A 12,299-nucleotide genomic window follows, 5' to 3' on the forward strand; every position below is an offset into this window, starting at 1 on the left:
AGTCATTTTAAATTCAGCCACTTTTGTCATTTAAGAAAACTGAAAGGACTGATTTAAGATCTGTGGATGTCGGTTGATATTCGTAGCATGACACAGCACCTAATCTGTCTTGTTATGGTTCTGCTACTTTGAACCTAACCCAGAGAATTTGGCTTAGGTAGAAACATTGTTCCTCTGAGACACCTCCATCTATGTCTGTCTGTGTCCTGTATTTCTACTGTTATGTGCAGGACACTTTTATTTGCTTTAGGTCACTTAACAGTTGACCTGACTTCATATGACTTGACCGGTAATTTCATTTTATTGCCTTGAGAAGATAAAATCTGGTTTTAAATCAGTTGGTTAAAGGGCACCCTCCACCTCTTCAAGATTACAGGGTCACACTCGGGGTCAGAGGTCAGAGCTAAAGGTTTAAAAGTAGCCTCGAGGTAAATGCTCCTTTCCTAAACACTGGGGACACTAGCAGTCATAGTTTACTGAAGCGGGTGATAGACTGTTGTCTGACATTAGACAAGATCTGGGTGCAAATACGTTATTGTACTGCTGCTGGACATAATGTCCTGTTATCACATTTAACTACTATTTGGCTCCACTTTGCACTACATCTAATAGTGGATGCTTCTGGTGAGGAGTGGTTACAGACAGGGTGCAGAAATAATGTTTTTAGCAGGTATTTCTTCTACAATCTGGAGTAAATACTACAAGGGTGGAACCTGCTGTGGCTCAGTTATGTGATAGCAAGGGTAAGAGACGGCCCCTCTCTGAGACTTAAGACAAATCAGTATGACACATCAAAAAAGAAAAGAAGAAATCAAAACCGAGGTTGTAAATGATGACTAGAGATGCCATTACGTGCTGTAAATGTCCATCATTCCTTGTTTTCTTTCTTGCATTTCTTTTCTTTGATTATGATTATTAAGATGTAAGAATACTGTAGTATCATAAGTGAATCATTCTTCCTTGCTAGGCATAGAACTTGCTTGTGACTGATAATGACAATGTATAACTTGTAAAAAAGCAAAAAATAATTAAAAATCATGAAAAATGAAGAAAATAAGTAAAAAAAAAAAAAAAAAAAAAAATCTGTTACCAGTCAGAGGCCAAGGTAAAGGACTCTCATTTCTTTGTGTTTTTATTTTTTTATTAGCAATTTATCACTGTGTGATATTTTGTACATCATATTAAGCTGTATTCAAACTATTTCCTCTAACTACAAGGGATAAGAGACCTGCTTTTTATTAATTTTGTTTTATTATATATTTTTGAACTGCATTCTAGCTTGTATCAAATGACTTTCTCTTTTTGTTTACGGGTCCCCTGTTGTACGTCATTAAGGAAGAAAAAACAAAAAATGAAGATTTTGTACAGTGAATTGAGAGTTGTGTTTGTTGTCTTTTTTGCCTTCTAATAAGGGATACAAAACTTGCCAAAACAACTGGACACATGGAAGTATCATCCTTTACATGTCTTAAAAAATACACTGCAGACGTACCCTGATGAATAGTCTATATCCACGACGTTCCACTTCCGGGATTACTCCGTTGCCGCCGGAAATTCCTCTGGATGTCACTCTTTTCGGCTGGGTGTCTGTTACCTTCCGCTTTATTTGTGTTGGAATTTTAATCTCCGGTCAATTTATGAGGACTTTGGTTAACTGCTCCTCAGATCTCTGCAGGGTAAATCCAGACAGACAGCTAGCTAGACTATCTGTCCAATCTGAGATTTATGTTGCACGACTACAACAACTTTTGAATGTATACGTTCCACTAAAACAACTTCCTTCCTGTTTTTTTGCAGCGGCACCATGGCTCTGTCCGGCGCTAAGCACCGCCCAAGACAATTGTGATTGGTTTAAAGAAATGGCAATAAACCAGAGCAGGTTTTTCTCCCATCCCAGAATGTTGGGTGGACTAGCCAGACCCTCCTCCACAGTGCTGTGGCGGAAGGTGTGGAAACGCAAGACTAGCTGATGGATAAAGTCTTGATTGCTAGATGTCACCAAGTACGGTCGATAGGAAAAAAAAAAAAAAACGACCAAAATGGCTGCTAGCAAAGTGGAGTTGCTGCAGCTAATGGCCAGAGCTCCCAGTTAGCTAAAATCCCAGTTGTGGGGGCATGTTCTAAAGAGTGCCTTTGTGCCTCTTAACAGACACAAAATGCAGTTAAAATGTGAACATGAACAGGGCCCTTACGTAGGGTGACCATATTTTGATTTCCAAAAAAGAGGACACTCGGCCAGACCTCGAGACAAATCCAGACAGTGGTGATTCTCAGAGGTTAATGAACATGCTTTATTATGCCTCAATTGTGCAAAAATAACTTCTGTAATAAAATCAAATCTGTAACAAAATAATAGCTCTGTTTTAAAATAAATAAATAATATGAAATAATGTTCTAAATATGACCTCTTCTGTGTTAGAAAATCCAGCTTCAACAAAATATCTCTTAATACCTTTTCAATGTAATAATATAAATAATAAAGACACTGAAACATATGTGCCAGCTTTGCACACGGTGCACTCCGCCTCCCACTTGTCCGGTCCCGACCGGGACGGTATGTGGGACATTTTTTTTGCAGTTCAACTGTGAAGCTGCACTAGTCTTGTTTTATGGTTGTAAGTGGACTGATGTTTATACTTGTGCGCTAGTGTGTGCGTCGAGACGGCGTGTGTGTGTGTGTGTGTGGGTGATATAGAGCGGGGGAGAAGTGAGTGTCAGCGAGCGAGTCCTACCAACTCTAGAGTCATAGGCCCTCATTTATCAACCTAACGTAGAAACCAGCGCAGATATGAGCGCAGAAATCATCTTACGACAGGCTTCACGTGGGATTCATGAAAAGTTCGTATCACACCAATCCGAGCGTAAGAATGGTCGTACATTGATAAATGCGGCGGCTGGAAACGATCGTCATTTAAATATCACGCCCCAATATATTCTGGGTTTTGAGGCCTCGCCCCTACAATTTACGACATGGCGAGACTTAATCCGGCTGAGAAGCGGAACTTTTCAGAGGTGGAGATTGAAACCCTGATATCTCAGGTTCATTTGCACTAACGTGTGTACTATTTGGCAGCCTGAAAACTGGTATTAAAGGCTGTAGAAAGAATGCGGGATGAAAAGAGATCACTGATGCGGTCAACAGTGTTGCCGTAGTAAATCGGACTCCAGCTGAAGTTTAGCCTATTTAATTTATACATCCTTGACACATTTTCTATAGTCCTAATAGTAATATACAGGCTTCTATTGCAATCTATTAGGCCTACATGTAGGTGTACCTATAATTAACTAAACACACGGTAGCGGAGTTTATGCAGTGTCTTTTATTTTACTCGTGTTTGTCGGAACGAGGCAACAGCTGAGGGAGAGCGCGTGTCCTCCGCCCCCGTGCTGGACCCTGTCTCCTGACAGCAGAGGGCTGGAAAAACAAGCCAAAATAACTTGGTCAATGGCAGAAATAAATCATTCACTTGAAAGAGAAACAAAAACCTGAAGAATAAATAAAAATGTTGTGCATCGTCATGTTTCCTGTATTGAATATCATTGCCAAACATAACACTATAGGCTACATTTTAAAAGTGAGGAATAATATCCTGTCTCCTTCATATAGCCCTCAGTTGGTGGCTGTTCTGGACACTGCTCTCTGGGCATCGGGTCATCTGGCTCCATCACTACATTTATGGCACCGTGTTTTCCTGCGAGATGTTGTGCAGAACCCCACAGGCTAAAACAATGTTGCAGACTGGCACATAGAGGTCTTCTAAAAGAGCCAGATCTGCCATTGCTGATATGTGATCAACTGATGACTTCTGCTTCTCCTGTTAAACTGATTATATGCTGCACCGCAAGTCCACACTGACTCGAGAACTTGCGTACACGAGTTCAGACCAGACGTGAGATTTGATCGCAGCCTACGCTCACGTCGAAATTGATAAATGCCGAGCTTTGCGTAGGAATCGGCGTACGCCCGTCGTACGCCTGTTTTAGGTCGTACGCACGTTTCATAAATGAGGGCCACTGTGAGAGAAACAAAGTGTCTCCCCTGTTTTCTCTGACCACGGTGGGAAATCTTTAGCAGGAAATGCTTCGGCATTTTGTGTGTAATGCTGCTCCGCTGTCTGCCCTGGTCCCTGTGTATGTGCGCGTCGCAGAGCCGCTCACAAGGCAGCCTCTCGGGAATTACGTCACACAACAAAGTAGCCTACACTGTAAATCCGAACGTTCAAAGTACTTAAATAGATTAAGTAGTGTATACTCAAAGTTTTAGAAAAAATTCTACTAACTTAATTTTTTCAAGTTGGTGTAACATGTTCTTCATTAACTTAAAAACATAACTTAAGACAACTTAATAGATTTGAGTAACATACTAATAATGATAAAGTCCTGCACTGTTAATTTTAACAAGTTGACTTTACATCAACTCATTGCCTTGAAAAAAGTAAGTTCAATAAACTTAGTAATAGTAAATTAGTGCAACTTTATTGTTCTGAGTAAACAATACTTAATAAACTTATATTTTCTAAGTGAACACAGCTTGTTTATTCTGAGTAAGTAACACTCAATAAGCTTAAACTTATTAAGTGAAGACAACTTGTCTATTTTAAGTAAATGACACTTAATTAGCTCATGGTTTTTAAGTTAATCAAGCTTGCTTTTTTTAAGTAAATACTTAATTAGCTCACATTTTTTAAGTGAGCACTACTTAATGCTACTGACTTGTTTTCTGGTTCAGTTTACACATTGTAAATCCGAACGTTCAAAGTACTTAAATAGATTAAGTAGTGTATACTCAAAGTTTTAGAAAAATTTCTACTAACTTAATTTTTTCAAGTTGGTGTAACATGTTCTTCATTAACTTAAAAACATAACTTAAGACAACTTAATAGAATTGAGTAATAACATACTAATAATGATAAAGTCCTGCACTGTTAATTTTAACAAGTTGACTTTACTTAAAAATGTATGCAAACTCATTGCCTTGAAAAAAAGTAAGTTCAATGAACTTAGTAATGGTAAATTAGTGCAGCTTAATTGTTCTGAGTAAACAATACTTAATAAATTTAATTTTTTTAAGTGAACACAGCTTGTTTATTCTGAGTAAGTAACACTCAATAAGCTTATACTTGTTAAGTGAAGACAACTTGTTTATTTTAAGTAAATGACACTTAATTAGCTCATGGTTTGTAAGTTAATCAAGCTTGCTTTTTTTTTTTTTTTTTAAGTAAATACTTAATTAGCTCACATTTTTTAAGTGAGCACTACTTAATGCTACTGACTTGTTTTCTGGTTCAGTTTACACACTGTAAATCCGAACTTTCAAAGTACTTAAATAGATTAAGTAGTGTATACTCAAAGTTTTAGAATAATTTCTACTAACTTAATTTTTTCAAGTTGGTGTAACATGTTCTTCATTAACTTAAAAACATAACTCAAGACAACTTAATAGAATTGAGTAATAACATACTAATAATGATAAAGTCCTGCACTGTTAATTTTAACAAGTTGACTTTACTTAAAAAATGTATGCAAACTCATTGCCTTGAAAAAAGTAAGTTCAATGAACTTAGTAATGGTAAATTAGTGCAGCTTAATTGTTCTGAGTAAACAATACTTAATAAATTTAATTTTTTTAAGTGAACACAGCTTGTTTATTCTGAGTAAGTAACACTCAATAAGCTTATACTTGTTAAGTGAAGACAACTTGTTTATTTTAAGTAAATGACACTTAATTAGCTCATGGTTTGTAAGTTAATCAAGCTTGCTTTTTTTTAAGTAAATACTTAATTAGCTCACATTTTTTAAGTGAGCACTACTTAATGCTACTGACTTGTTTTCTGGTTCAGTTTACACACTGTAAATCCGAACTTTCAAAGTACTTAAATAGATTAAGTAGTGTATACTCAAAGTTTTAGAATAATTTCTACTAACTTAATTTTTTCAAGTTGGTGTAACATGTTCTTCATTAACTTAAAAACATAACTTAAGACAACTTAATAGAATTGAGTAATAACATATTAATAATGATAAAGTCCTGCACTGTTAATTTTAACAAGTTGACTTTACTTAAAAAATGTATGCAAACTCATTGCCTTGAAAAAAGTAAGTTCAATGAACTTAGTAATGGTAAATTAGTGCAGCTTAATTGTTCTGAGTAAACAATACTTAATAAATTTAATTTTTTTAAGTGAACACAGCTTGTTTATTCTGAGTAAGTAACACTCAATAAGCTTAAACTTATTAAGTGAAGACAACTTGTCTATTTTAAGTAAATGACACTTAATTAGCTCATGGTTTTTAAGTTAATCAAGCTTGCTTTTTTTAAGTAAATACTTAATTAGCTCACATTTTTTAAGTGAGCACTACTTAATGCTACTGACTTGTTTTCTGGTTCAGTTTACACATTGTAAATCCGTAAACAATACTTAATAAACGTTCAAAGTACTTAAATAGATTAAGTAGTGTATACTCAAAGTTTTAGAATAATTTCTACTAACTTAAGTTTTTTTTTCAAGTTGGTGTAACATGTTCTTCATTAACTTAAAAACATAACTTAAGACAACTTAATAGAATTGAGTAATAACATACTAATAATGATAAAGTCCTGCACTGTTAATTTTAACAAGTTGACTTTACTTAAAAAATGTATGCAAACTCATTGCCTTGAAAAAAGTAAGTTCAATGAACTTAGTAATGGTAAATTAGTGCAGCTTAATTGTTCTGAGTAAACAATACTTAATAAATTTAATTTTTTTAAGTGAACACAGCTTGTTTATTCTGAGTAAGTAACACTCAATAAGCTTATACTTGTTAAGTGAAGACAACTTGTTTATTTTAAGTAAATGACACTTAATTAGCTCATGGTTTGTAAGTTAATCAAGCTTGCTTTTTTTAAGTAAATACTTAATTAGCTCACATTTTTTAAGTGAGCACTACTTAATGCTACTGACTTGTTTTCTGGTTCAGTTTACACACTGTAAATCCGAACTTTCAAAGTACTTAAATAGATTAAGTAGTGTATACTCAAAGTTTTAGAATAATTTCTACTAACTTAATTTTTTCAAGTTGGTGTAACATGTTCTTCATTAACTTAAAAACATAACTTAAGACAACTTAATAGAATTGAGTAATAACATACTAATAATGATAAAGTCCTGCACTGTTAATTTTAACAAGTTGACTTTACTTAAGTAGTGTATACTCAAAGTTTTAGAAAAAATTCTACTAACTTAATTTTTTCAAGTTGGTGTAACATGTTCTTCATTAACTTAAAAACATAACTTAAGACAACTTAATAGATTTGAGTAACATACTAATAATGATAAAGTCCTGCACTGTTAATTTTAACAAGTTGACTTTACATCAACTCATTGCCTTGAAAAAAGTAAGTTCAATAAACTTAGTAATAGTAAATTAGTGCAACTTTATTGTTCTGAGTAAACAATACTTAATAAACTTATATTTTCTAAGTGAACACAGCTTGTTTATTCTGAGTAAGTAACACTCAATAAGCTTAAACTTATTAAGTGAAGACAACTTGTCTATTTTAAGTAAATGACACTTAATTAGCTCATGGTTTTTAAGTTAATCAAGCTTGCTTTTTTTAAGTAAATACTTAATTAGCTCACATTTTTTAAGTGAGCACTACTTAATGCTACTGACTTGTTTTCTGGTTCAGTTTACACATTGTAAATCCGAACGTTCAAAGTACTTAAATAGATTAAGTAGTGTATACTCAAAGTTTTAGAAAAATTTCTACTAACTTAATTTTTTCAAGTTGGTGTAACATGTTCTTCATTAACTTAAAAACATAACTTAAGACAACTTAATAGAATTGAGTAATAACATACTAATAATGATAAAGTCCTGCACTGTTAATTTTAACAAGTTGACTTTACTTAAAAAATGTATGCAAACTCATTGCCTTGAAAAAAGTAAGTTCAATGAACTTAGTAATGGTAAATTAGTGCAGCTTAATTGTTCTGAGTAAACAATACTTAATAAATTTAATTTTTTTAAGTGAACACAGCTTGTTTATTCTGAGTAAGTAACACTCAATAAGCTTATACTTGTTAAGTGAAGACAACTTGTTTATTTTAAGTAAATGACACTTAATTAGCTCATGGTTTGTAAGTTAATCAAGCTTGCTTTTTTTAAGTAAATACTTAATTAGCTCACATTTTTTAAGTGAGCACTACTTAATGCTACTGACTTGTTTTCTGGTTCAGTTTACACACTGTAAATCCGAACTTTCAAAGTACTTAAATAGATTAAGTAGTGTATACTCAAAGTTTTAGAATAATTTCTACTAACTTAATTTTTTCAAGTTGGTGTAACATGTTCTTCATTAACTTAAAAACATAACTTAAGACAACTTAATAGAATTGAGTAATAACATACTAATAATGATAAAGTCCTGCACTGTTAATTTTAACAAGTTGACTTTACTTAAAAAATGTATGCAAACTCATTGCCTTGAAAAAAGTAAGTTCAATGAACTTAGTAATGGTAAATTAGTGCAGCTTAATTGTTCTGAGTAAACAATACTTAATAAATTTAATTTTTTTAAGTGAACACAGCTTGTTTATTCTGAGTAAGTAACACTCAATAAGCTTATACTTGTTAAGTGAAGACAACTTGTTTATTTTAAGTAAATGACACTTAATTAGCTCATGGTTTGTAAGTTAATCAAGCTTGCTTTTTTTAAGTAAATACTTAATTAGCTCACATTTTTTAAGTGAGCACTACTTAATGCTACTGACTTGTTTTCTGGTTCAGTTTACACACTGTAAATCCGAACTTTCAAAGTACTTAAATAGATTAAGTAGTGTATACTCAAAGTTTTAGAATAATTTCTACTAACTTAATTTTTTTTCAAGTTGGTGTAACATGTTCTTCATTAACTTAAAAACATAACTTAAGACAACTTAATAGAATTGAGTAATAACATACTAATAATGATAAAGTCCTGCACTGTTAATTTTAACAAGTTGACTTTACTTAAAAAATGTATGCAAACTCATTGCCTTGAAAAAAGTAAGTTCAATGAACTTAGTAATGGTAAATTAGTGCAGCTTAATTGTTCTGAGTAAACAATACTTAATAAATTTAATTTTTTTAAGTGAACACAGCTTGTTTATTCTGAGTAAGTAACACTCAATAAGCTTATACTTGTTAAGTGAAGACAACTTGTTTATTTTAAGTAAATGACACTTAATTAGCTCATGGTTTGTAAGTTAATCAAGCTTGCTTTTTTTAAGTAAATACTTAATTAGCTCACATTTTTTAAGTGAGCACTACTTAATGCTACTGACTTGTTTTCTGGTTCAGTTTACACACTGTAAATCCGAACGTTCAAAGTACTTAAATAGATTAAGTAGTGTATACTCAAAGTTTTAGAAAAATTTCTACTAACTTAATTTTTTCAAGTTGGTGTAACATGTTCTTCATTAACTTAAAAACATAACTTAAGACAACTTAATAGAATTGAGTAATAACATACTAATAATGATAAAGTCCTGCACTGTTAATTTTAACAAGTTGACTTTACTTAAAAAAATGTATGCAAACTCATTGCCTTGAAAAAGTAAGTTCAATGAACTTAGTAATGGTAAATTAGTGCAGCTTAATTGTTCTGAGTAAACAATACTTAATAAATTTAATTTTTTTTAAGTGAACACAGCTTGTTTATTCTGAGTAAGTAACACTCAATAAGCTTATACTTGTTAAGTGAAGACAACTTGTTTATTTTAAGTAAATGACACTTAATTAGCTCATGGTTTGTAAGTTAATCAAGCTTGCTTTTTTTAAGTAAATACTTAATTAGCTCACATTTTTTAAGTGAGCACTACTTAATGCTACTGACTTGTTTTCTGGTTCAGTTTACACACTGTAAATCCGAACGTTCAAAGTACTTAAATAGATTAAGTAGTGTATACTCAAAGTTTTAGAAAAATTTCTACTAACTTAATTTTTTTCAAGTTGGTGTAACATGTTCTTCATTAACTTAAAAACATAACTTAAGACAACTTAATAGAATTGAGTAATAACATACTAATAATGATAAAGTCCTGCACTGTTAATTTTAACAAGTTGACTTTACTAAAAAAAAATGTATGCAAACTCATTGCCTTGAAAAAAAGTAAGTTCAATGAACTTAGTAATGGTAAATTAGTGCAGCTTAATTGTTCTGAGTAAACAATACTTAATAAATTTAATTTTTTAAGTGAACACAGCTTGTTTATTCTGAGTAAGTAACACTCAATAAGCTTATACTTGTTAAGTGAAGACAACTTGTTTATTTTAAGTAAATGACACTTAATTAGCTCATGGTTTGTAAGTTAATCAAGCTTGCTTTTTTTAAGTAAATACTTAATTAGCTCACATTTTTTAAGTGAGCACTACTTAATGCTACTGACTTGTTTTCTGGTTCAGTTTACACACTGTAAATCCGAACGTTCAAAGTACTTAAATAGATTAAGTAGTGTATACTCAAAGTTTTAGAAAAATTTCTACTAACTTAATTTTTTCAAGTTGGTGTAACATGTTCTTCAGTAACTTAAAAACATAACTTAAGACAACTTAATAGAATTGAGTAATAACATACTAATAATGATAAAGTCCTGCACTGTTAATTTTAACAAGTTCACTTTACTTAAAAAATGTATGGAAACTCATTGCCTTGAAAAAAGTAAGTTCAATGAACTTAGTAATAGTAAATTAGTGCAACTTTATTGTTCTGAGTAAACAATACTTAATAAACTTATATTTTCTAAGTGAACACAGCTTGTTTATTCTGAGTAAGTAACACTCAATAAGCTTAAACTAATTAGGTGAAGACAACTTGTTTATTTTAAGTAAATTACACTTAATTAGCTCATGGTTTTTAAGTTAATTAAGCTTGCTTTTTTTAAGTAAATAATTAGCTGACATTTTTAATATAATTGTATAATTGAGTATAACTCTGAGTATAACTGAGTAACTGTTAATTTTAACAAGTTGACTTTACTTAAAAAAATTTATGCAAACTCATTGCCTTGAAAAAAGTAAGTTCAATGAACTTAGTAATGGTAAATTAGTGCAGCTTAATTGTTCTGAGTAAACAATACTTAATAAATTTAATTTTTTTAAGTGAACACAGCTTGTTTATTCTGAGTAAGTAACACTCAATAAGCTTATACTTGTTAAGTGAAGACAACTTGTTTATTTTAAGTAAATGACACTTAATTAGCTCATGGTTTGTAAGTTAATCAAGCTTGCTTTTTTTAAGTAAATACTTAATTAGCTCACATTTTTTAAGTGAGCACTACTTAATGCTACTGACTTGTTTTCTGGTTCAGTTTACACATTGTAAATCCGAACGTTCAAAGTACTTAAATAGATTAAGTAGTTATACTCAAAGTTTTAGAAAAATTTCTACTAACTTAATTTTTTCAAGTTGGTGTAACATGTTCTTCATTAACTTAAAAACATAACTTAAGACAACTTAATAGAATTGAGTAATAACATACTAATAATGATAAAGTCCTGCACTGTTAATTTTAACAAGTTGACTTTACTTAAAAAATGTATGGAAACTCATTGCCTTGAAAAAAGTAAGTTCAATGAACTTAGTAATAGTAAATTAGTGCAACTTTATTGTTCTGAGTATACAATACTTAATAAACTTATATTTTCTAAGTGAACACAGCTTGTTCATTCTGAGTAAGTAACACTCAATAAGCTTAAACTTATTAAGTGAAGACAACTTGTCTATTTTAAGTAAATGACACTTAATTAGCTGATGGTTTTTAAGTTAATCAAGCTTGCTTTTTTTAAGTAAATACTTAATTAGCTCACATTTTTTAAGTGAGCACTACTTAATGTTACTGACTTGTTTTCTGGTTCAGTTCGTAGTATTGTGTTGAACAAAGTGCCAGTCAATTTAAGTACACGCTTAATGGTCCCATGAAAAACAGTGAAAACCGGACATTTTAATGAATTTATAAAACCCCCCCGGACGCCCCGGACAGTAGGTAAAAAGTGGACGTTTGGTCACCCTACCCTTACGTGACAACGTGATGCGTTTTCAACTCAGACATCGTGAAGAAACCGTTTAAATTCAAAGTTTGTACTGTAACCTACCTCTTTTTCCATCGGTCGCTTCACCAAAATCCCAGAAGAGTCGATCATGGAGGTCATGCATTTGCGACGAAAGTTTGAAGTGTATTTTCCCCTCAAAAATAGGTAATTGAGCACTGTAGTGGTTATGACCATATGAGTGACTATGTAACTACATGGAAATGGTCCACATGATGCCTGTGGCT

Source organism: Perca flavescens, chromosome 3 (genome assembly GCF_004354835.1).
Source record: "Perca flavescens isolate YP-PL-M2 chromosome 3, PFLA_1.0, whole genome shotgun sequence".
NCBI lineage: Eukaryota > Metazoa > Chordata > Actinopteri > Perciformes > Percidae > Perca > Perca flavescens.